A 27,111-nucleotide genomic window follows, 5' to 3' on the forward strand; every position below is an offset into this window, starting at 1 on the left:
AAGAAAATTATTTTTTAACTTTTTCTGAACAGTTAGAGATAATATTTAATATTGTCCAATACTGGAGCTGTATTTCATTTAATACATCCATCAGTATGAGATCAGTATTTAAAACATTAGCAGGAATGAGATTCTAGCACGTAAGGTGTGACGTAAGAAGAGTTAAACTGCAAAGCTAAAGATTGGCTGCTTCTGTGTTCTGCTATACAAATTTTCCCCATCAAAATGAGATGTTTCTGATTTTGTTTGATACAAAGGGCAACACAAACAGTTAATTCTTTTTTTTTTTTACCACTTTAACGTTTTATTTATTTATTTCTCTTTTTATTTACCATTCCCCATTATCATCCCTTCTTCCTTTGACAATGAGCAAATAGATAACAAATGACAAATCACTGCTGCAATTGAGAACTGAACATTCAATATTAGATTTTAGGTATTTCCCTATCGCCAGTGTATCCTGGGTGAACTAAGGACACCAGAAGTTTACCTTTCAAGACAAGGAAATAGGCGCACAGTTTATTCGCAATCAGAAAAAAGATACACGTTTTAGCAGTTAAAGACTGACTTACAATAAACATGTATTTACATGCTCAAATTAAGGTTTATATTGACTATTAAGACATCTATAGGAATACATTGCTTCCACAAAAGAAGAGTATTTACAGTACAATAAACTTATTTGAATACTACTGGAAAATAGTATTCCGTTCTTGCCAATATGTCACTTGATCATTCAGGAAAGCTGCCTTTCCAAGTCAGTTGAAGTAAACATCCACCCCCCAGCCCCACCACTTGTTATAGCTGAGTGTAGGATGTTTACAGGAACTAAAAGTTAGCTTAACAATATAAATACAGCATTGGCTTTCAAGATATCCAAAAATGAATCGGCACAGACATACTGCAATACATTGTGTGAGCTACAACTTACGCAATTCATAAGGCGCATGCAAATTACCAAGCTTTACTGATGTAATAAAGTTGGAACACTTAATTTTTTTAACATTTACCCTTGTAAATATCAGAACAGGAATATACATGCACAGTCCCTAATACTGTAGAGGTATCAGAAAAAAAGTAGGAAGAAAAAGAGTTTCTCACAGACCACGGCAATCAGCGTTCTGTTGCACTTACCTGCCAAGACTCCTGATGCTCAAAGTAGGCACCTTCCAGAAAACTCAAATTCAAATCATTTTCAAAATTTATACTCGTCACCAAAATATACATGGAACATCAACAGGGTAGTACAAATTGGGTAACAGTCCTCAGAGATGTCCATCTCAAATGGTTTATGCAATAATTCAACTCCTGTAGTATTGTACTAAAAACATCCATAGCTTCCTTTATGTGCTAAATTTTACAGTTTTGTTGCTACATTTGAATGTCTTCCTAATTGTGTTGCATTTTCTTAAAGTAATTCCCATTCCAAAACTTTTTCAAGGTACTCTTCTTGTTATTTCAATCTTCTTAATTCTTATTTTCCTCCACACAGACTTAGTTACTCAGAAATGAGTCATTTTAACAGCAAGGGAACACGACACTTACTTAAGCTTCAACATCTTATTTTAAATGTGTGTCTAATTTAGCATTCACAGCCTTGAACAAACAAAATATTACCACTCCAGGAAAAAAGAATACTTCTACAAACTCAATCAACCAAGAGGCCAAGTCTCAGCCTTCTCAAAGCTCTTTGCTGAGCAGGTGTTTTACAGATTTACTGGGAAGAGTGAACCACAGATGCAGATCATTTCATACACAAAGGCTGGGGGAAGGCCTCCTCCAAACATTAACAGCTGGTTCACTACATGAAAAAAAAACAACAAACAACAACAACAACAGAGATCAAGCATTTCTACTGAATGCATCTGTGAGTTCACAGCACGGGGAGAGTGCTTTGTGCAGTCTAAAGTTACTGAGAACTTTGACGTATTGCTTTTAAGTGGTCAGAGAAAACACCTAGAAGAAAACCACAGGCAACTAATCCAGACCCCAAACACTCAGCTTCACAGGCATTCTACTTGTTCAGCAAGCAAGGGCCACGGTATTCACCCTAGCTTCTTCCATTTCCAAACGTCTGCATGTTCATTTCCAAAACATTGCACCTGCACTGTATATGACAGTCACCTGGAATTAGTAGCTGCACTTTCACAATTTCACCACTGGCTTCTGGAGCACCAACCTCCTTTTCTTCCTTTAGATATCTGCTTTCACTCTCAGATTAGTGGACTGTAAAATATTAGAAACTTATTTATGTCTTCTTCTAACATAAGACATAGTTACAGCCTTCACATTAACAAGATTCATATTAACAAGATGCAGTAATTTGCTTTGCTGATGACTAGGCTGACATCAAGCCTGCCTCTTCCATCCCTAAAATCCATTGACCCAGCAGCCCCTTCCCAGCAGTGCCAGTACTACAAGTCCACCTTGTATCACTGCATAAAAATGCATTTGGCCAACAGCTTTTAAAAAAACTCCACTTTCTTCATTCGCAAACAACAGCCATGTTTGAGACATGTTAAGACGTTCAGTAGTTTGTATTTCACGTACAGAAAACAAGAGATCCTTGTATTTCAAACACTTAGCAAGAAAACCCCAAACAGAAACTCAGTGTGGGTTTTTTATTTATTTCCTACAGTCGCACACCACTTCAGTTTGCTTTCATGTGAAGACATGATAGCTGTGTTTGAGTATATGTATTAATACTATTACATAAATAAAGTTCCGCAAGACTGGACTGATAAACCGCATGTGAACTAACAGCGTGTTTTTCCTCTACACTTATCTGGCATGTGGAAAGACTAAGAGAGCACTAACAAAAATGACTATTAGATTAACTAAGAGATAACATTTACTTTGATCATTCAGTCAAGAATGTTAACAGGCAACACTTCATTGCTTTTAAGTCCAAATACTATACAGAGCTAGGAAATGCTAAATGTTTACAGTAAAGAAAGCTTGGAAAATGACTATCAGCACTTGTGTTTTTCCTTAAAAAAGGAAACCAAGATTTGTAGATCCTGCTTCAAAGTATTTTTTTTTTTTTAATAAGTACACAAACCAAACATCATATTTAAAAAAAGATTTTAACTGAGATTCTGTTGTGTGCGCATTACTTTGAAAAGAAGTCTTCGTAGCAGTGCTATCGATATACAAGTTCAGAACCTTCCTTCTCTAACCACAGGGTACTGTTACTGGACAGATGACCCAGGTAACAGACGCTTAATATTTATTTATGGTCATGGGACCACCACAGAAGAATGGCTGTCCTTGGTTCACAAGTGGCCATTCAATACCTGCTTCAGAATCATTACCCTTCCAATGCTTGCTGTCTAGCTTCTTCAGGACTAAGAAAACCTTATTTTATTTATTTTAAGTATTTGTATCTTTGGATGTGATCTTCTACAGAATCCCTACGCTGAAATTAAACAATAGCAAGGTATTACTATAACCACTAGACTAATACCATCAAATAACTAAATGAAGTTTGTCTTTCATGTGTCAAGGAATATAAAGTTAATATTCTTCAGAGAGGGAGGAATGTGGAGCTAAAGCAGACCAAGAATACTTTCTGCCTAAAGTGCAGAGTTTACTTGTACATGCAATTCCCCTCCCCATCTGTTACAAGTAAAGGACTAAAGAGAAACAAAAGGAGAAAAGAAATCCCAGACAAAATCTAGGAAACAGCATTTGCAGGTCTCACTTCCTAGTGGAGAGGACGGTGAAGAGTGCTGAAGCTGTTCTTGTTGAAATGATTGCTTTAAGTCAACAGCTAGTGAAGAGTTAATTTTGAAGTACTTTCAAAATCTGTTTTTTGTGTAAAGAATAATCCTTTGTAAATGCCATGGTGAGGGTAGCACAAACGCCATGGTGAGGGTAGCACAAACCAAGATGACCATACCACAAACAAGTATATATTTTATGCATTGTTACTACAAAAATACATCCTGTGTTATTTTTTTTAACCTTTATTTTGGCCTTGGGTTACATCCAGCTTACAAACAATAAGAGCACCACCCACTCATAGGAGACCCAGAACATGGAATTTCAGAAAGAACAAGAAGCAGCAAGGCACATCCGATGAACTGCCTGCTAAGTACTTGACAACATATTATTTTTTCCTAAGAGTCATAAGTAACAGAAGCTGTTAAGACAGACAACTTATGAAAGTCTGGTTTACAGATAGCTGTACATGAAATTAAGCCCCCCTTGCTGTTACGTTCCAGTGAGGCGTAATTCCGTAGCTCGCACCACAACGCAGCAGGCTCACGTCTGAGTGACACAAGTGCAGTAACTTTGCATCTCCCATTTATAACAGATAAGATTTCAATGGATCATAGCAGCACTATTACCAACAACCAGGTTAACTTGCTTGAAGGCAGCTCGGCTGTGTCTACAGAAACTAATAGCTACATATCTACGCACGTGTCGTTACGGCACCTTTTCTGTCGGACGTTGCCCAAGAGTAGCCAGGTGCAGCAAACATCTGACTGAAAGCTAGAGCTGCTACAGCTTCCAGTCGGGGATGTTTACAGCAACAGACTACGATACATCACTGCCACTGTCTAACTGTACAAAGCAGTTGGTGACCTTTAGAGGAGGGGAGATAAAAAAAAGATTTAAGACATGGTTCTCTAACATTCCAACAAATTGCTGTTCAACTAAGTCTGAAGAAAATCTCATCTTCACTTTGTTAAAGCAAACCAACACAATTCTAGATCAACATATATTTACTTAACCAAGTTTCTAAATGCAACATATGAAAATACACGTACTCAATTTTAATACACATTTTTAGACCTTGTTAGGTTCACATATTTATATATACACCTATAAATTTATACTTTTTCTTCCTGTACATTCATTTCCAGAGCTCTCAAAATATAAGGAGAATATATATATATATATATATATATATATATAAAGCTATACGCAAAATTGAGCACGCAAGCAAAACAAGCCATGCTCATAGTGAATAAAGTATTAGAAACCAATCTGGCAGAATTCTGAAAGTATGCTTTTCCCCCCAGCGTTAGAATGACTGATCAGTTTAGGGCTCTGTTACAAACAACCAAATAAAAAATATAAACAGTTATCTTTGAGTTAAGCATTAAAGGAGAGGGACAGGGTAGGAGGGAAACAACATCCTCCAGATGGAACCATTTTACTTCCCTTCTTCGACAAATTAGTACCAAAACTCCCGTAAGACAGCATTCTGGTCTGATACAGTCAGTATCCTCTCAGCTAAAAGAACAGTTATAATGTTAAAAATATTTACAATTCCAGATACTATTAAAAAGAATTTAATTTAATTTAGATTACTTTGGTTTATTAAGTACATCACACTGAGTTGTTTCATGTTCTCTAACGCTTTGATTCCCATTTTCTGGGCAGAAGAAATCCAACAAACGCCAAAGGACTTCAGTGGTGCTCCTGGTGATGCAAAAGCTCCCCCCTCCCTTGTGATAGACCTGGAGGGTCTGAAATGTCTATCAGCAGATTTTTTTTTAAAACCATATCATTCTGGCTTGATCATATTCACATGCCTTTATTATTAGATGCCTTTATTTTGTATTTTATAGTGGAAAACCTTCCTTTAACTAACAGATGAAAACAGAATAACATTCTCATTTAATATTCTTTATCCCTTTAGAAAAAGGGCTTCACAATTAAGAAGTTTTCTATGGCCAGACTATGTGTAGACTCCCGCAATTTAAGCTTGCTTGTTCTGGGCCTTTCTGTTAAGGCCTCCAAAGTAAAGTCAGAAAGTGGAAATTATGACAAATAGTTTAAGAGTGAAGAAAAGCTACATATTCTAGATTTCTTAGTTACAGAAACCCAATCACATCCTGTTTTCAAATAAAGGTTTCCTTCTGAAACGTGAAAACTTGTTAGCAGTAAGAGAATTTAGTTATTGCAGGAGTATGCCAAGATTAATGAGGAAGCTGCATGCAGTCGCTATGGATACCATGCTGACCTTCATTATTTGAGAATAAATAGTTAAAAAGCCAGTGGTCATCTGTAACAAAGGCCTCTTCAGGCTGTTCCAAAACTGAAAATTCCTATTTTACCTTGGAAAGAAATGGGTTATTTCATGCAGAGGTAGGCACATGGTATTTGGCTAATTAGGCTGCTGAGCATTAAGTTGCAATGAACCATTTCTTCCACTGCTCTCCTTTAACATTTGCTTCTTAAGGAAGTTATAAAGGTTACTGCAATGTCACCTAAAGAGAACAAACTCCCGTCAGCCTCCTTTTGTTTTAACACGTAAATCACCACAAACCAGACGCTATAAAAGACAAAGTCTCCTACTGCTTTATCAAACTCACTGTCAGCTACAGATATTTGCACAGCATCTTACAACGTGATTATATTTGTATACGGGAGTTAGAGTTTCAGTTCCATCCAGATATGGTATTAAAAGGCATATGCAGTACAGATCATTCTGTGCAGCTATATGCTTGAGGGATATAACTCCTATAAAATCAATCAAAGCTTGATGAAAACTGAAGCCAGGTATTCATAAAGAAACTTCTTCAGGTGTTCTCCCATATACTTTTTATAAAAAAAGATAAGCTGACAGCATACTCCAGCTTTTGTTGAAGGTAATTCCTTTTTTTTTCTCTAATTTTTTAATTATTCTAATGTTACTACAAACTGAAGAATATCAATTGCTGGCTTTGTAAATGCTGTTAACAGCTTTTGTTAAGAACAACAATAATGATAGCATTACTTGCAGTATGAAATCTACACTATTATTCATTGAAGTGTCAGTTGGCACACAGAAATAATTAACTGAAAAAGGAGTTAAAGGAGTCTAAGTATGCATGCTCATGTGTGTTTTGGAGTCAAGGTCTGGTCGATCAGTCTACCTGTCAAAGCAGCTTGGACACAGATGCTTGATGCAAGCAAAATAAAAAAGTTACTGCTGACAAAGGAATACAGATCCTAACTACTGCTCTGATTATTTTAAGTCATGCTTATTGACCAGAACAGAATTGAGAATTAAACATTAAATCCTAAATATAAAGGAACTCTTGAACTGCATGTAAGTTAGAGAAAATGGTAGAACTTCACAATGAAAATCACAGACAGCATACACCAGTTTTCTAGTAGTAAAAAATTGGATTTTAAAACACTACAGCATGCTACTGTATAGTCTGCTTAAAGAATAATGATATGTGGACTGATAAGCTCTCTACATGCTCTTTCCTCCATTTCCCTCCCCACCAAACTCCTCTTATAAGTCTAAGCAAAAAAAGAATATGCATTTTTAACTAGCCTTATGGTATACAAGCATTTTTATTTCACTTTTTCATGGATTACAAAGAATAAATTAAACTATTTGTCCTGTGCAAAGTAAGGCATCTGAATCAGCATTATACGTTAAGAACCATAGCTTTCAGCTTTTATGTACTCCAAATCATCTCCAAAAGCACTTCTGTCATGCAGCGGTTCAGATGTGTCACCATCCTGAACACTGACTACATGTCCTACAGTAGGTAAAGGCTCTGATCTTGTAATCACAGTATCATTAAGGCAGGAAAAGCCCTTCAAGATCACCTGGCCCAACCATCCCCCTACCACCAATGTCACCACTAAACCATGTCCCTAAGCACCACGTCCAACCTTTCTTTGAACACCCCCAGGGACGATGACTCCACCACCTCCCTGGGCAACCCGTCCCAATGCTTGACTGCTCTTTCTGAGAAGAAATGTCTCCTAATATCCAGCCTGAACCTCCCCTGGCACACCTTGAGGCAATTCCCTCTAGTCCTATCACTAGTTACCTGTGAGAAGAGGCTGACCCCCAGCTCCCCACACCTTCCTTTCAGGCAGCTGTAGAGAGCAATAAGGTCTGCCCTGAGCACCCTCCAGACCAAACCCCAGTTCCCTCTGCCGCTCCTCACAGGACTTGTGCTCCAGGCCCTTCACCAGCTTCGTAGCCCTGCTCTGGGCACGTTCCAGGGCCTCGATGTGCTTCTGGTACTGAGGGGCTCAAAGCTGAACGAAGCACTCGAGGTGCGGCCTCACCAGAGCAGAGTAAGGGGAACGACCCCCTCCCTGCTCCTGCTGGCTGCACTATTCCTGATACAATAGCCCCAGAGAGTTCACTGTAGCACTAAACACTGCATGACATAATTCCTACTTCTTCATAATTCATGTAAGCAGTTTTAAAATGGCATTTCCTCTATGTATTAAGGAAACTACGCACCCTGCTTATGATCACTAATACACACACAGTACAACTACCAGTTTTAGTGTAACAGATAAAGATTTTTTAAATTGGGCTGTAAGAAAGCAAAAGTATGTCTCATTTTAAGAATGAATGGGAAGCATGAAAACAGTATACTGTTAACACAGCCAAGATAAAGTTAAGCGAGGGTTGGATGCAAATGTCATGTATATCATCATTTCAGAAAAACACAGGCATTTCACAATGCCTGTGTTGTAAAATAGTGTTCTCATCTGACAAAAGGAAGAGGATAAACTACAGAAGACAATGTAGCGTGAGCCAAAATAAAGTTCAGATCCTGATTCAGAAGGGCGTCCACCCGGTTGCCCCACAACTGAGCATGAGCTAACACAGAACAAAATTGTAAATTTTGCCTGCTGTGACTACGCATGACGAGGAAGAAGCATTTATCTTATGCACTCCCCTCCATGATTCACTGTTTCAAAGAATCAAGGTGTAATAGGTAAGAAAATAATTGACTATCAATCTAGAACTGAAGCAAAGAATTCTACAGCATAACAAGCCCAAGCACAGACACAGATCCATTATGCAAGACAGACTTGGCCCCTATTCATTTCTTGCATTAATTCTCCAAAAGGTACATGAGCAGCAACTAAATAGAGATTGCTCACTGTCATTTGCCATAACCCATGTAAATGCAGATATGCATCAATTATGAACACAGGAACAGTATGCAGAAATGCTATCACAATCAAGTTGCACATCTACAACAGAGTTCACAAATTTTTCTCCATAGGAGAAAGCTACAATTTGCCTTCAACTTCTTAGCTCACTCTACTCCAAAATATTTTCCTTCTAAAATTTAGTGCTGTGAACTGTAAATACACAAAACTGAAGTTGAAAAACAGTAACAAAAACAGCATTGCAAGAGCACCTTGGAAATTGGTTTCACTTTCTTAAAGCTTGACTTGGACAGATCCAGTAAAGCAAAATGGAGTCAGAGCTCCTATGCAACAGAGACTCCAAACAGCTGTTAAGTACGTGCTTTACAAAAGCAGTCTCTGCAGCCCCCATTTCTGACTTTAGTGAGCACAAATTTAAAAAGTAAGACACGAAAAGTCATTACAATAGAAGATCAGAAAGAGACCTTAGAACAATGCTAAACCTATGCTTGTTGAAGAAAAAATTTCAAGCTAGTTACCAAACAGAATCCAGAAATATCTTACAGTGGAAGAGGCTTCTGGACATCACCTAGAGCAATCTCCCTGCTCAAAGGAGAGCTGAATCTAAAGTAAGATCAAGTTGCTCAAGGTCTTTTCCACTCAAATTCTGAGCATCTGCAAGGACACACAGATATTTCACAACTTCTCTGAGCAACCTGGTCAAGTGCCTGACCAGCCACAGGCTGAAGTTTCTTTTCCCTAACATTTCATTGAAATTTCCTGCTGCAACTTGTGTCCATTGTGTCTCATCCTTTTGCTGTCCTTCAAGAATTACCTGGCTTCTTCTCTGTGATCCACTACACAATTGAAGGCAGCAGTTAGACACACACACACCCTCCCCCCCAAGCCTCTTCTTCCCTCTGGCTGAAAACACAGTTCAGTGTGAAGAAATCATGTATTTATAAAACACCTTGTCTCTCTACTGGGTACAGTAACATACCCACGAAGTTACCCAGTCAAATTAAGTCTTTATTTTAGGTAACCTAGGAAGTTCTGCAGTACTCAGTCATCTTTGCAGCCACCTCAGGGGGCAGGAAGTGGCTAATCCAAGATCATTTTGCTTTAGAATTAAAAAAAATAAAAATACATCTGTTATTAAGAACTTACAATGAATTGCCCTCATAAAAACCCCAATAGTAGGTTTACCTGCAATCAAGAACAGAAAAAGGGTCCCCCTTTGAGGGAAAAGGGTGCCTCTTTGGTCCCTCTAACAGAAAAGGAATTTTTGCCTGATTCCTCAGAAGGAGCTACAACAAAATTATATCATTTTATCCGGCGTAGTCTTGGAGATGCTTTACTAGAAATTATTAAAACAAATCACTTCACATAGGCTACAGGTACCTCCACATGACAATTCTGTTTTATCTTGAGAGTCTTCCAATTCCCAATCTGCGCCCATAGTCTGTCTTTTCTTTCAAGGTAAGAAGTATCTCTGGTCCAACACGATGAGGTTGTCTGCAGAAACTGAGCGCTTTTTTTTTTTTGGTGAAAGGCATCTTTGGAGGATCATCTCCATCTTGTACTCAATCTGGAACATACAAAGAAAGTTCATACTGCTGAATACAAAATAATGGATCTGATCATCTCTTAATGAGAGCAGAAGACAGACATAGGTGTGCAAGAAACCAACCCTAACACTTGACAAGAAATAGAAGCATAAAGAATAAATTTAATAGATGTTTTCTGCAGTAGGATCAGAAGAGCTCTACCCTTAAAAAGTTAAATTATTATTTATTTTCTGGTTATTCAAAAACAAACAAAACAACAACTGAACAAAAACACACACACACTACGCCCATTATGAATTTTCCTAAAACACTGAAGTCCTCCCTGCCTGCTGACTCAAATATAGCCAAGCATTAATGGAAAAACCTCCCCTAAAAAAAAAAAAAAGCTATACATGTCATTTGTTAGGTTAGGTTGTTTCTCTTCATATCTCCCCTTCCCTCCCCCCCCCTTTTTTTTTTAAGCTGATATTAAATTGAGTCTGGTGTAGCAGACTCCAAAACAATGGCACATTTAGCACACTTCATCTAATGACTTTTCATTCACATTTGCAATTATAATTCTCTGGTGATATCAGCTGCCAACAATAGCCCTCTGTACCACTAACGGAAACGAGCTCAGAACCGCAATGAGACATCCGTGCTGCAGAGTCCCACTGCTTATCTTCACTGCCTGAGGACACGTTTGGATGCTCTGTTGACAGCAGAGATCCAATAGTTAAGCCTCCACCATATTACTAGAGAAGATGGTAAGGAAATACCCAACTCAGGCCAAGCCACCACGAGATCTAGAGGCTACACAACACAACAAATGCTCCTATTTTAAGAGCAGCCCTGTGTGAGCATATTCTAACCTTTTCAAGCCTGTATAGTCACAAATATGACAGATTCTGACATTCCCTCGGCTGTAATTTCAGTAAGCAGAGTCTGAGATTGTTGCTGCAGCCTGGTGAAAGGGCACTGTTGCAACAGCTTATTTTCCTTTCTGTATGAAGTGCAGCTCAACTCCTCCGCTGTGCTTGAACCTTGAAGGAGATCGGACTGAGAAGTGATCTGCACAAAACTAGAAATCTTAACCTTGCTCCCAGCAAAGCGTATATGTTTTTTTTTAATTACTTCCAAGAAAATAAGCTCAACCCAGCAAGCACGCAGGTCAAGAACATCAGATAAGTGTGTGGCATTTGGTATTACAAGTTCAAAAAAAAAAGTTAATTGTTTTGCAGTAATACCCAAGAGGCCCATTCGTTTAAGTGCCCCTATACAGCCTGCTTCCCCAAAGGAAGCAGTCCACACAAGAACAGCATGTAGTCATGGCATCCATTTGAGCATCAACCACCTCAGAAGCAAAAATCAGACAACAGCAACAAAAATAACTTTAAGAGTACTTGAAAGGTCTCTCTAAAGGTAGGATTTCACCAAGTTGCTTTCAGGAAATCAGTTTTCAGGTATTAGTAACTGAAAGACAATGCACTGCCAAAACAGCTCATTTTGAAATTTCTCCATATTCTCAAGTCAGTCTTGCATAGGATCTGACAAGTATCTATAAAAAATGACCACTTTCATAGCCTTGCAAACAACACTTGTTCTAGAATCAAGCCACCTCCCTATACAATTTATAACACAAGTAGTAGTAAGATATACCGCTGACATATTTATAGATCAGGAAAGTCTATCTGGTGATTTTGAGTCATATTTCCTTACTTGGAGCAAAGTAACATTTAGTTACTGGACTACAATAAGAAAAGGCAATCATTGCTCAGTTGTTTGGAGACGACAGAAGTAACTTTTAGCTGGATTTTGTTTTCGACATCACAAAAACAATCTTTGATTTTTATACTGTTGAAGATTTTGCTTAGCAACTACCAAATGCACAAGCCTTCTTTTTCTGTACTCTAGACAGAACTACCAGCATCATCGATACAAAATGTCACGGAATTCGCAGAATTCCATGTGACAAGCACAAGAACCACCAGACTCCCATCCAAGGAAGTCAAAAGAGGGAACAGAGATTACCACCAGCTTCTGGAAGACACATTTGAGGCACCCACGTAGAACAAGCTCCATGTGGAGGTTGACAGAGCGAACGGCAGCACTTCTACCAACAGACAAAGACCGATAAGCCCAAGCACTGGGCCAAAAGAAACCTCATCAAGTTCAGGAAGGAAAAGCACAAAGCTCTGCACCCAGGGCAGAATAACCCCAGGCATCAGAGCAGGCTGGGGAGAGCTGGCTGAGTAACAGCCCTGCCGGCAAGGGCCCAGAAGCTGGGGGAGAAGCCAGCTGAAACGGGAGGCAACAGCTCCCTGCAGGGAAGGCAAACTGCATACAGGGTAAGGGATATTGTCCCCACCCCCCCCCAAGGGCCCTATAAGCAGTGGCTGCAGCCAAGATGGCAGCCGTAACAAGATTCAAGCCAAACACTTTCTCAGCATTGACATACAGAATAATACGCAGAGGCCCCAGAAAGTATTGCTCATCTCCCACAAGACTTAGTTTCGAAGATTGAATTTTTAAATTCCTACTCTTAAACAATACACAAGAAAGCTTTACATTTTGGGATAAACTACAGATTTCAGGTCTCTGTTTTCCCTAAGTCTCAATTTTGTTTCCTCACAGTAGGAAGCATGGCTTTCCAAACCATAACAAACTCATCACAGAAGACTGATTGTATTACCCTCCGAACTGTTCTTCTGTCACACTACAAGTACTTGACTGATAAGCAGAATTAAACCAATAAATGAGCAGTTTACGAGTACCTGTGGAGCAGAGGAACTGGTTCCTCCTCCTACTAACTCTTAGGACCCCTCAGGTTAAGCAACAGTTTGATGCAGTGCACTGAACAGCTTGGCGAAGAGAAACTTCAGTTATTCAGACCACACCACAATCCTGCTCTTTGGATATTCTTGGTCCAGTTAATCTTGAATCACCTCATGCTGTCACTGAATTTCAGAATAAGAACGAAATGTACTCAGTCAATAGATGAGGAGCTAAAATGTACTCTCTTCCTTGCATCGACTGTTTCATTTCACACCTCTTGGTGAACCAATGGATTCATCTGAAAGAAATTCTGCAGGTAGCATAGTGCGACAGGAGGAGATCTGCAAAACAAGGCAGTTTGTGCTGAAGAAAATGCTCAACCTACATGTAATCCACAAGGTTTTACTCCCAAATCAGCTCCAGTCCTGTCTGTGGTTTAAGTATCATTTATCTCAATGCATCAGTCAAACCATCTCCCCATTCTGTTTCATCCAGAAGGAATCTGCTTTAAATGCTCCACAAGAACTGCAGACCAGTGACTAGAGGCCACCTGAACAGGCTGATCAAAACTACATTCCTGATCCCAACTAAAACTGGTGTAATCTACTAAGTGAACTTTCAACTACTGCGCCAGTTGAATCAGTTCAGTGAGATGTTCAATGACTCCCAAAATAAATGGCAGGAGAAGCGCTTCACATAAGAAGTCTTTAGTGAAGTAGCAAGACATTAGGTTGGGCTGCAATACAAACCTGAATACTATCCCAATGCAAGGTTTCGTTACGCAGCAATTTATATAAAAAGTTGGAAATTTACAGGTCCATTCTTGGGTTTACATTGATGTCTGCGATGTCAAAACCATCCTAAACCTGCATTGCCAAATGCCATCCAGTCAGAGTTGCTGCTACTTGGAGAGCCCTGTCCTGAGCAGGGTTTCCAAGAGCTGTGTGAGATCTGCTACAACTTATACCGAGACTGAATTTGGGAAAAGTGTTCTCTCAAAGAGAAGGAGGTAAACTTCATCTTCTTCCCAGCTGCTGTTCATATGAAACCAGCCAACCAAACAGGGAAAACACAAACTCACTTCTGAAGAGGGAAAGCACGACCAGCAGCAAGGAACGCCACTACCCAGCCCACAGTGACAGGCATTCTGCAGATGAAAAGGCAAAGTTATTCCAAAGTTCATCCTGAAGACATTTTTACCAGCTAAACTTTAAGTCACAGAACCCAGACACTTAAAATATATGCATGCCTGCAAAATACAGAGCAACGTATGAAAGCAAAAACCGTGTGATATGAACATCATTCAGTGATATTTAATGTTGTTTATTGGCTGGCTGTTGCACAAGGACCATTCCAAAGATACGACCAGACTATTACAACACTCACACCACGGAGTCTGACTACTGGTGCACTTTCAGGATGGTTTAAATTGATCACAATAAGAGCATAGTAGCAAAAGAGTAGTCTTGCTAGCTCTCTTCTGGATGAAGGATTCCAATTTCCTCCAGTGTTATAGAGATTTGATACAATTCTGATGCAAGTTACTTGGACCAGACACTATATTTAGCTGCAAACTAATCCTGGAAAAAAAAAGATCAGCTTTCTGCTACAGCAGGTAGCTGGTCTCGGTTACTGTAGCAGGACAACCCTTGGTGCTGGCAGGAAGAAGCCACTGTTTGTAGTTCCTGGGGGGCAGGACTCTGTTTTGGTAGCAATACAGCACTAAATCAATAAAGGTGACCTGTGAAACCACAGCAAGAACCTGCCCCCATGCCACAGTAAACAACAAAAAAAAAAAACAAGCCACAAACTTGGTAAAGCCACAGTCCCTTAAAAGAACAACTTTATAGCCATTTAGACCCAGCATCAGTACTTCCAAGTCTTGCAGCAGGAAACAGACATTTAAAACAGCACCAGAGAAATAGCAAGTTACCTTTCACTCTCTGCATCCAAATTCATCCCAAGTGCAAGTCTGAAAATTGTCCTCCAACATTTTTTGCTAACACTACATCACATTAACACGGAGCTGCCCCCAGAGCTCTGTGCCAAACAGAGTCAGCAGACTCCACCTCCATGGACATCAAGTGAGCAAGACATGCATGGCAATCACTTTCCTAAAGTGCTGGAGGGGCTATTTTCCTACCAACCATCTGACCTCCAAGTGAGAAGTCCATTTTACGCCACCGATGCTCCACCTGCTGGTATACGTGTAGTGCAGATGAGTCCAGAAAGTACTCTGACCTTAAAGAAGGTTGCAAAAGAAAGTCCAAATAAATGCAAAACCAAACAGAAACACTTCTGAGCATTCCTAAGCATCTCAACCACCTAAGGCAAAAGCTCCCCTGGAGAACTTGGCAGTGCAACAGATTTCTGAATGCTACCATTCCTAAATAACTAAATAATATTTAGGAAACTCTCTAACCAAGGATGTGGTTTGATCCTCCTTCAGCAGCTATTAACAAATGAACACTAGTTGCTTCATTAGGTCAAGGGTACAGGTCGGTGGAAACGTTTGCCCAAGAGATTCAAGCCAAACCCAAAGAGGAGCTCCCACACAAAAACATCATTAAGTCTCGAGGTTCTACACGATAAATTCGATTTTATCAGGATTTATAGAGGGAACTTTCCTAGAGGACAACAATCTCATTCAAAAGAAGACCTCTCTCCAACACAAATAAAGGAATCACAGAATGGTTTGTGTTGGAAGGGACCTTAAAGATGGCCTAGTTCCACCCCCCTGCCATGGGCAGGGACAAAATGAACCACAACAGAAAAAAAAGAAAAGAAATTACAAAGGGTAGTAATGCTGCCCATATCAACCCATTTCAACACATTTGCATATAAACAGTAATGTATCTACAAAAAAAAAAAGAAAACAAAAAACACCTTCTTACAGGAATCCTGCCATGATTAGTTCATGAACTAGTTGCCATTCCCTAGAAGAGGTTTCAAGCTCATAAGACTTATTTCACCTACTGAAAGAGCTGAACACCACCTTCATTCAGCTTCCCACAAGGGCTATCATCTATGATCTGTGTTAACTGACACCCCCTCACACACCTTTTTCTTTTTTTTTTTTTTTCTCCTAAATAAAGCAAGCCAAAGAAACCAGGACAGTGAAGAAAACCGAGTGTTCAGAGACTTATTCAACTTATAAATCAAGCTGCCTTCTTCACCCTGTTCAATACATATTTTTGACTTCAAGCACAGGACAAGTCACTGAAAGCCCTTATCACAGACCCCCAACTTTTATTTGCCATTTTAGTGACCAACTGCAAATTCTCAGTTGGTTTTGCAGAACTTCTGCACTTCAAGCAGGAATTAGTGAAAACCATATTCGCTCTCCAGAAACGTAAAAACATCAAGAAATTACTAAGAAATGATTCAGTTTCAGAAGTCAGTTTCACGTGGAGCTTGCGATCTTCCTTTCCATGTGAAGAATTAAGATGTAACTGAAACCAGAGAAGTGAACGTTAGCCCCCTCATTTCTATGGCAAGGATGTTCTGTGAAAATAATTCAGTAAAAATTAACCTGTTCAATGGGACACTCAAGGAAAAGTTGCAAATAGAGACTTCTAATCATCGTATGAAATAAACTTAAGCACCATTAACAGACCAAACCTCATTGCCTTTACACAGACCCAGTTAATTGCCTTAGGCTCCACTTAAGTGCAAGAAAATTAGTGCTACAGTTGGCAATATTTGCCTTCAACTTTCCATATGCAAACAAAATCTCACATTCAGTCTAAATCCAACTTAATTCTATGATACTATTCAAAAGCAGAATTCCTCGGACAAATTGTATTTTCCAGCTCACAGCAGTGGCTTACAGAAAACATCACAATTATCAGTAACTTGTACACTGATCTAAAACTCCTAACTGTGCAAATATTAACTGGACAGCTAAAATAAATTTTGCTTCTATGGGGGGGAAAAGGGAATGAGGAAGTGACTGAAGCCACAGCCACATAGTTCTATTAACAGCTTACTATTAAATAGACTTCTACAACAGTGCAGTTATACTCTATCAGTAAACTGACATAAAATTAGTATTCATTTTCACTTAAGTAGCTGACTTATGAAAACTCACAATTCTTTTCTTTCTTTTTTTTTTGTGGACAGTTAATGATTAACAGTCTTCGAGAAGTGCAGCAGAGATTTGGTTTTATTGGGATGCCTGCTATTCTTACGTGAAATTTACAGGTAATACTATGCAAAGCAGCAATTCAAGCTGTGTAAACACAGGTCCCTTTCGTAAAATTTAGATGTAAGCAAGAAATCAGACATTAACCACAATGATAAGGAAGTTCACGCTGAAATTTGTGTTGTATAAGAAAGAGAGACAAATAATCCAGCAGTTCTTCCTGCTACTCTAGTATGCAACTTCACGTTAACACTCAAAATCACAACTTCGGTTTGTTAGAACCGAGGATGGTTAAGTACACAGATTCATTTCTCCTTCCTGAGATTTTATTGCTTCTAGTTAATATTTGGCATAACCTGCCTTTTAACTGAATCACCAGGTTTACAGATCCTGGGTCAGGGTGTTTATCAGGACAAGTCACTTGGTCGCCAAATTCAAACTGGAAAAAAAAAAACAACATTATAGAAGTTGGATTAGACTTCTGAACCCAAAGCTGTCATACAGGCTGAAATCAAATGCAAAATGCCAGATTAGACAATCATGCCTAATCACATAGCAGCTCAGGATATTAACTATTACAGCCATTTGTAATTAATTGCATTAAAAGCATCGGATCAGCTGTGGCAAAAGCCATTTGACAAGTTACAGAGAAATTAAAAAATCAGAGAGGAAAGAGACAAAGTAAACAGATGGGTATTTTAGGCAAAGAAAGTTTCTCAAGTTTCCTTGTTAAAACAATCTGTCTTATCTCACAGCTGATTCAAGTTTTGAACGCTGCAAGCTCTGTTTAGTGTCACAGCCTTCTTTTCTGCTAGAAAGCCTACAGACACAGCGCGCCCATCTTCATAAAGCTCTCGGAGTCACCTTAACTTTCCTTGCTATTTCCTTGAAGCACTCCCCGGATACCTTCGGAGCAGATGAGGGACAGGTTGTAGAAGAATTACCTTCCCCAACACCAGAACATTCCCAGTGTTCCAGTGACCTGAATCCAACCTAACGTGCCTGATCCTGTCAGCAGACGGCTTAGTTATCCCACAGCAAAGGGCTGTGTGAAAATGAAGGTGTCCTTGACCTACAGAGAGATCGGAGAATTAGGCTCACAGAGCTGCCATCAGGAGAAACATTCTTGAAAACACTGCCTTTGTCTCCCCCAGAAAAAAGAGAGTCCTGTCTGAAACTAATATTAAAAATGAGTTAGCTAGGCTTCTTGTCTTAGCCTGATTTGGTAAAATAAATAAATAAATAAATAAATAAATGTGCTTAGTTATCCTTCTAAAAGTGAATGTAATATCAATTCCTCAAAAAGTTTTACTGGTTAAATCTCCAAAATAATAATTAGGGTGTTTTTTCTCATTGTTGCCCCTCAATCTACTGCTCTGGGAGTTGTATTTATTTAGAAGCACAGCCCATGTACGATCAGATCAGTTATCGGTAGGCTTTATGATATATTATTAGCACTGCTGACATATGCCCTGCACAGGAAGCTAGACGCACTCTCAGAACCCAGGAGGTTAACAAAACACATTACACTAAGTATACATGAGGATGTTGTAAGAACATTTTAAAACGATGATGCATATCAAACAGACCACTCAGCAGAATGAATATGGATAAAAAGAAAAAAAAAAAACACAAAACAGCCTTTAAGCATGAAGGTGCCCATCTCCAGGAAAAGCCATGAACAGCTTCTGCAACCGCAGCCAGAGCACCAGTAAGTACAAGAAACACAGAAAAGAAGAAGAAAAAATATACTTAACCAAAAGCTACCCAAAGTAACACTGACATGAGGCTTTTGCTGTAAGCACTCCAGGTCCAATATCTGAGACGTATCTTAGAAATTCCAGGTAAGAGCAGCTGAACAGCTAGAAAGGTCACCGTTAAATGCAAGAGCTGAGTTTTCAATCTGTTCTAATTTCCCCTTTTACTTCCAATTTCTATTTTACTAAATAACTGTCTTCTCTTTCCCTCTTATGTAAGCACGCCGTGCCAGCAGCCCTGAGCAGTCGGTACCCTGGGATGTACGCTTCGGAAGCTCACACGCACAGGAGCATTTTTCTGCCAAGCCGCAGAGGTCAGCAGGGCATCTTCTGTTGCCAAGCATCAGCTTTGGGAAACGGCAGCAGTTTCCAGAAAGTACAAATTCGAGTCCTTTCTGTAGATTATCAACAACAACACAACGCACCTCACTACTCACCCCAAACTGCAGGCTCTCACCGTGACTTCTGCATGTAAAAACACTCGGTGCGTTAAACAAGCCAAGCAACACACTGACCAGCTTAAGACAATGCACAGAAAGAGAGTTCAGTCTTCAAAAACGTTTAGAAAACACTTTGAGCACCAGAACAATGATGACCCTGCATTTGGCTGAGCTGTGCTGTATCTGCAAAGAAAACAATGAAGTGAATAGATGGAGAAAGTCCTCTGAGGTTCATCTGGCATTTTGATTTATTATACTCATCTTCAGCCTCCAGTGTTCACTCTCCACACAGCTCTTACACAGCAAAAAGATCAGGTTTGGACTACCTTGTTTTATTTCTATGTTCTTCATAGAAATGCCAGCGCTCTTACAAATGCCATTAATAGCACTTCCTTATCTAATGCGGTGTTGACTCAGTGTGAAACATAGGAATTAAACAGCCCTTCAGTAGTTTAGCTTCCTCATTCCCACAGGATTCGATATGCCCTCAGACAGGAAACAAACCTGAGCTAGGGCATTTCTTGTGGTTATTTTAATCTTTTTCCTTTATCTTTCTAGCCTTCGGTTCTGCAGAAATAGAGACCTCCTGCCCTCAGCCTTCTCGTGCAGTCAAACTCTTTACCGGTGTCATTCAGACTGAGGCATCGTAAGATGACAGCATCCAAGGAGCAAACTGATATTCCAAAAAGAGTAACTTCAAGCATAGAAAACTTATCTGTACCAAATAATCCGCAAGGCGGCTCGTGCTCCTGCTAAGTGCCAGCTTAGACGGAGCGATTCCCTTTTGTTAGTAGGGCATTCTCCAGTCAGACCAGCTCACAGCTGGTGTAACTTATCGAACCCTGAAAAAGTAAAAAAAGCAGGAACATTTTGAGGCAGGTATCTAAAAGGAAAGATCGAGATTGCTGCCGCCCTGCTAAAGTTTCTGCTAGGCACATCACCAGATCACAATGGATCCTCCTCCACCTGCAGGCCTTTATTATTATTAGAAACTGATACCATAAACTTCCTGAAGCGAGCATGGAGGCGGGGACAGCGTTTCTGCTTCTGGATATTTTATTTTTTTATTATAACACCTAGCACAACGCTAAGGGTTAAGGGATCAACCATTCCCCCCTACAGCCATCCCTTTGTCCTAGTGCCTCCAAGCAACAATCTGGAAGAGATCAGGGCGCTAGGCAATGCGCACTCGGGCAGCATTCTGGTCTAGGAAGTTTGAAAACTAACTGGGTGAATTCAGCAACCGAAGTATCACAAACAGGCCTTGCAGCCTCTGAACTGCTTCAGAACGATCTGTCATCAGGCAGCAAATCTGCGTTACCCAGGCACTAAGATTTCTGAGTGCTTTCTTAATACTCCGTGTTACACGTGCCAAAGTAATCTGAATAAACTTGCAGGTGAAGGGTATAAAACGGGTTTTTGTTTGTTTTAAAGACTTCTCCCAGCTCCTAAGGCTCTGACCGTCCCATTCATCCCAGCAGCCATGCTTCCACCACCACCTACGGTGCCAGCTCAGGAGTTTTACCTTTCCTTTGCACAGATCATAAAAAATATGCCTATCGCTTAACCAAACCACAAATGCAAACAGCACGGGCGGCTGCAAAGTCTATTCAGCCTGCTCTCAATCTAATTACTCACCTGTTTTGTGCCGACTGCCATCTGCCCACTCCTCCTCCCGGCTGCCTCCAGCACAGGCACCGTACCAGCTCACGAGCACTTTCTTTTTTAGCACCTTCCTGCACGCTTCTGCCAGGTCACCGATACGTACCGTGAATAACCTTAATTGCAAGATTGCTCCCTGGGGCTCACCAGTCACTGCATTTCACGTAGGCTCCAACGGAGAGCAGGCTTTGCTACGTAACTCTTCAAAAAACTAATCTCTATATATTTCCTGTCTTAAATATAATTTATTTACATCCATATTTCACGTATATAAATGTAGTTATGTAGGTACTTGAGCCAGGAAATAGATTCAAGCCCAAATCAGCTGCTATTCATATTCATTCTCCCATTTAAACAGTGTTATGAGTACTAATATTAACACGAGTACTAATCACCCAGAGAGACATACATTTATGAGAATAACCACGTAGGTATTTTTGTTTTAGGCAAACAATGCACTGCCTCATAGTACTTGACAGTTGTCTCCAGCAGCTCTCCGGCTGCTGTACCCAAACCTTATCATGTGTTGAGAAGGGATTAAATACGTAGTCCCAAGCTGGCCCTTTTATTGGTATCGGGAACGTTTGTTTCCGACGCTGTACATGACAGGCACTTCAAACTCCATCTGGCTTTATGATTTACACCAGCAACTTCCGTGCTAAGAGTTCAGGAGTATATTAACTGCACTGATTTTGTTTTTTCCTTTCTTCTCTCCTACAGAAAATAAGAGTTTTTGATAAAAAAAATTAGGCGGGAAGGGCCCTGTACATACCTACTAGCATCTGGAAAGGTAGGAAGTAACAAGAAGTTCCACGCCTCTTTACAAAGAGAAACTTCTCCCCCCTCAAAAAAGCCGGAAAATAAATCCAGAGGAGCCTTCACTTGACTTTGTCTGCCACTGACCTTTGGACCTGACACCCACTGCATCCTGTGGGAAACTGGCTCCAGGAGCCAGCTCTCTTAGAAATCTATTTTAGCAGATTTAAGCATCCAGAATAGATTTTGTCTACGTCAACAACGCGAAAAGGCTACTGAGTAATGACAACATACACATGGACTTGCATATTCACATAAATATCCATAAAGCAACAAAATACAGTGCCATGCAATCCTGAATGTACACCACACAGGTGGTTTTTAAATAATTTTTACACTCTTCCAGCTGCTGCAAGCTTGCTAAAATGCAGAAAACTACGCTGCTGCCCATCTTTCTGCACAAGGTTTGAAAACAGATTTCACATCCTCAAAAAATAACAAAAGCACTAAAAAAAAAAAAAGCCAGCGCATTCCCCGATTTGCGTGATAAAAGCAGCAGGGATGATTCAATTCCCTACTCAAAATGAAAACTCAAGTCCCTCTTAGATGTTTTGCCAGTAATTTTCCTTAAACTCTGCACGAACTACTCGCTTACAGGCATTTGTTCAGCTTTTGAGCGTCAAAGCGCTGCACCTGCTCCTTTTCAGATAGCCGGTCTGCTTGTCTTGTATTCCACGTGGCCCCAGCACAATGAGAAATTGTTTCACGGGGTACAGCACAGATCACATGGGGGAAGCCACGACAGATTCCTGCGTTCCTCCCACGGCCTTTCCACGCGAGCCCTCCAATCCAGAGCACTTCTCCTCCAGCCAGCCCTTCCCAGCCCTGCGCTCCGGAGGAAACTTTCCCCAAGCAGCCCCGAGAGCCAGACAAGTGCTCACCGGGACAGGTGAGCAGGAATTTGGCTGCCTCAGGCTGGTGGAGCACCAGCAGGGGAGACAAGAGCATTTAAGAAGCGGCTTTGCTTTGTAACTGAAGCATTAGGTGGTGTTCAAAAAAAGAAAAAAAAGTGAACGATTCACTTTGAATCCAACTAGAAACCTCGCATTACTGCAGGATTTTATGCCAGGTAGTTTCAGCAAGAAAGAAAAGCAGAGGGGTTGTTTGTTCCTGAAGCCTTGTAATGGAAGGTTTGTTTCAAGCCCACCCAGCAAGTGTCAGTACCTTCGTTATGCACGACTGAACGCTAGCTACAAGAACAAGGTTAAAGCATCAGTCTACCTGAAGGTATCTCCCAATTTCTTCCCAAGAATTTGTAGCGGGAAGAGCACAGTAACAGTACGTAAAAGCCTTTTTTTTTTTTTTCCAGTCCTAAATATTACTGAAGCCACTGTTGAAACCCTAGTCCTTTGGTTCCCATGCCTGTTTTATCAGCAGCCATCAGAACAGCGCTAGTGGTCCATCTGCGTGCCATGCAGCTCAAGGCTTCTGCCCAGGAACTCCTCACTCACCTTTACACCTCCAGCGCCGCCTTGCTTCAGCGCCCCTTACCAAAAGCAACAGGAGGAGCTGCGTTTCTCCCCAGGTCGCCCCTCTGCTGTCCCCGAGGAGGCCGGCGTTATGCTCTTGGCATCGACCTCTCCCTTCAGCTCGCGAGAGCTCTGCGCGCAGACACTCGAGCCGGCGAGCAGCCGGTAAGCGCTCCGCTCTCGGGGCGTACAGTAAGGTAACGCCGATTTCCCCGCGTGGGAGCGGGGACAGGGTGTACAGTGCCAGCTTACGTAAGGCGCACGGCGCTGCTGGAAGCGGCAGAAGCGACTTGCACGAGCGGCTCTCAGCGTGCCGATGGCACCCGGCTGTACGGGCTTCCCACACGCCAAGTTGTTCTGATCCTAAAAGCGGCGTCCCTGTTTGGAAAACCCTGCCGTCTGCTCTGTTCGCCTGAGACCTCGAAAAAGAAGTCGTTCTCAAACCCCCGTGCTTCTTACTATTATTAAAATGATAGACTGGAAACAAGCAAAACAAAAAGGCCACGTTTACTGCAGCGTTTGTAAGCAAGAATCTGAAGGAAAACAGAAAATGCAGCAGAGGACTGGAAAAAAAAAAAAAAAAAGCATGTGACTGCGTACACAAACACTTGCTCCTAATATTTGCTGAAAAAATAGTTCAAGCACAACTTATCTGTGTTAAAATGTGACCTCTGCAAACCTGCTAAGGTCACTGGGACTTAGAGCAGTTACTCAGCGAGCCCTGCTTGCATAAATTAGAGCTGCCTAGGGGTGGCTGCGAAACTGGGTATGCGGTTTTTCCGGGGCACCTACATAGTACGAATTCACAGCGTGGTGCCATCCAGCTAGAGCAGCTTTCAGTTTTGTTGTTAAAAAGACAAAATAAAATCGTGTGTTGTGCTTACCTCCTCCTCAGCGCAGCGCAGCGCTCCTGCTCAATGTTATGGAAGTTTCACGCCAACTTCAGCAGACCAGCGATAAGCCACCGGACAAATTACTCTCGAAAAAGCACCCAAGCTTCAGATATCAGGCAATTAGCGCTTCTGCCTGGCGTGCCCTTCCACAACAGATTTAAAAATAAGAAATAAAAGAACAAAACAAAGCAAAAAGCCACCGGACGAGTAATCCAGCTGCTCCAGCTTGCACGAGGAAGAACTGCAGAGAGGGAAACTCAGCTCCCAGCTCCGTGCCCGGCTGCGCTCACCTGTCCTGGCAGCGGCTGCGCACCACTGCACAGCAGCATGGGAACCACTCCGGGCAACTCCTCCACGGTTTTCAGATTCCTGCGTTGAAGGGCTTGCCTATGGCACGCTTTAGACATTTGATTCTCTACACAGAGCATCGTATAGTGTTGAGAGCAAAAATATTGTTCCCCAAACTGAGCGACTCGGTTTGTTTTTGTTGACGCATGGAAGGAATTTGTATTTACTTGTGAATGTTGGAGCATGCCCGAGACAGCGCAGAGGAGTTAGTGCGACAACTCAGCCCTAGCAGGTACACCTAAAGGTATGACAATAACTTCCCAACCGCTTCCTAAAGCGATTTCTCCATCGCACCACGATAGGGCCAGATATATCTGAATGCCTCTCTTCTCATTCCCTACCCAAACCCCAGACCTACCACACAGCTCAGAGATAACCGGCCACGTTAGAAATTCACAAGGCTTCCTCAGCAGTGGAAGAGGACACCAGCATTGTCCTAAGCGAGGAGGAGGAAAAAGAAAAAAACAAAAACCGCCAAGCATTTGCGCTGCGGAATGGCAGCGCTTGAGAAGCAAACTGGAGCATGCTCCACATAAAAGTATGGAATACAGGATGACAAACGCTGCACATCAGGCAGCACCACACGTTTTAACACGCTTTTAGGAGCGAGTGCCTGTTTCCATCCAAGGTTAGCTACTCCAGGAAAACCTCGCCCGCAAAACGCAGACCTGGCTGCGGCACCTGTGCTATTACAGTATAAACACCGGCGCTATCTACCTGTTATTGCTACAGCAGATAAGCACCTCAGAGTCATCAGGGTATTTATTCAGTACTTCAGTCATTAGGGTATTTATTCACGCCGAGCCTGGAAAGCGCTACTCCTTCTGACCGATAAGCAGACGCAGAACGACGGATCCAAGGTCACGGAGTCAGCCCGGGACCAAATAAGAGCTTTACCTGGTTTCGCCTTAGCACGACTGCTGCTTCCCATTACCGAACCACTCCTGCCCCTCTAAATCATCCCCTGAGCGCGGGGACACGGCGGGCTGCCCGTGGCACCAAGCCCCACACGCTGACAGCGGCCTCGCTCCCGGGTTTTCTAGCAAGAAGCGCGCCCCGGGGCCTGGCTCTGCGCGGCCGCAGCATCCTCCTCCAGCACCGGGCAGGCTTGGGGGGGGGGGGGGGAAAGGGAGATGTAGAAACACGGAGATATGGAGTTATAGTTATGTAATTAGGCGGCCTGCTCGCCTTGAGGTACAGGTCTTTCGCTAGACAAAAAAAAAAAAAAAACAAAAAAAAAAAGGCAAAAAAATAAAAATAACGGCAGTCCTCGCAGAGTTGGAGCCCACCGTGCTACAGGGGGCAAGGTGCTGGGGGGGGGGGGGGGGACACGACTCTTTTTGGGGGGTATGCTCCTTTTGGGGGGGGTCTCCTCTTCCTCTTCAGGGGATCTCCTCTTATTGGGGGGGCTCCTCCTTTTGGGGGGGGGGCTCCTCCTTTTGGGGGGGGGGCTCCTCCTTTTGGGGGGGGGGGCTCCTCCTTTTGGGGGGGGGGGGGGGGGGGGGCCGGGCTCCTTTTGAGGGGAAGCCACGACTCCTTGCGGCCCCCATAATCCCCCAGCTCCCCCCGGGGAGGCTCCCCAGCCCCTCAGCCCTCTCCCAACCCCCCTCAAACCCCCCCACATCGCCCCCAAACCCCCCCACACCGCCCCCAACCCCCCTCTCCACCTCCCCCCCGAGCCCCATACCCCTCCCAAGACCCCCCGGGCCCCCTCCCCGTACCTGTGAGGAGCGGCAGCTGCGGGCCCCGAGCAGGGGCGGCCTCCCCCGAGCCCCCCGAGTCCCCCAACCCCCCCCCCGGGCCCCCCCGGCCCTCGCCTTTCCTCTGACCTCTGCCGGGCCTCCGCTCCCGCTCCCCGCCGCCCTTTGACGTCACTGCCATGGCAACCGGGCCCCGCCCCGCCCCGACGAGGCCACGCCCCTTTCGCCCTCCCCCCCCCCCCCCTCCTCTTCCTCCTCCTCCTCCTCCCGTCCCCCCCCCCCCGCCCCTCCGGACCCGCCCTCACGGACGCACACGAAGGCGCGCACGCGCTGAGCGAAGGGGGCGGAGCTAATCGGAGCCCCGCCCACACGGCTGGGGGCGCGCGCGCGGGAGTGCTGGGGGCGGGAGCGGGGCGTGCGGGGGGCGTGCATGGGGCGTGCGTGGTGCGTGCACGGTGCACGGGGGTGGTCGGGTTGCGTGGGGCGTGCATGCGCGTATGGTGCGTGCTGCGTGGTGCGTAGGCTGCCCGGAGTGCGTGGGGCGTGCACGGGGCGCGTATGGTGCACGCACGGTGCACAGGGGTGCTTGGAGTGCGTGGGTCGCGCGTGGGGTAGGGGGGTGCTCGGAGTGTGCGGTGCGTGCATGGTGCATGCATGGTGCATGTGTGGTGTTTAGGGGTGCTCGGAGTGTGTAGGGGCAT

The 27,111-nt window shown here is 42.7% G+C and overlaps 1 long non-coding RNA gene across 1 annotated transcript; it reads right to left on the minus strand.

The window, feature by feature from the left end:
* Positions 1–507: 507 nt before the first annotated feature.
* LOC121064967 lies at positions 508–26,608 on the minus strand. Its single transcript, XR_005816840.1, has 5 exons — positions 26,540–26,608; positions 25,608–25,817; positions 9,624–10,447; positions 6,072–6,224; positions 508–4,590 (listed from the first exon to the last, which is right to left on the minus strand). It is a non-coding gene; the product is annotated as an uncharacterized LOC121064967 (long non-coding RNA).
* Between the last annotated feature and the right edge of the window lie 503 nt (positions 26,609–27,111).

Source organism: Cygnus olor, chromosome 2 (assembly GCF_009769625.2).
Source record: "Cygnus olor isolate bCygOlo1 chromosome 2, bCygOlo1.pri.v2, whole genome shotgun sequence".
In the NCBI taxonomy this organism is placed as follows: Eukaryota; Metazoa; Chordata; class Aves; order Anseriformes; family Anatidae; genus Cygnus; species Cygnus olor.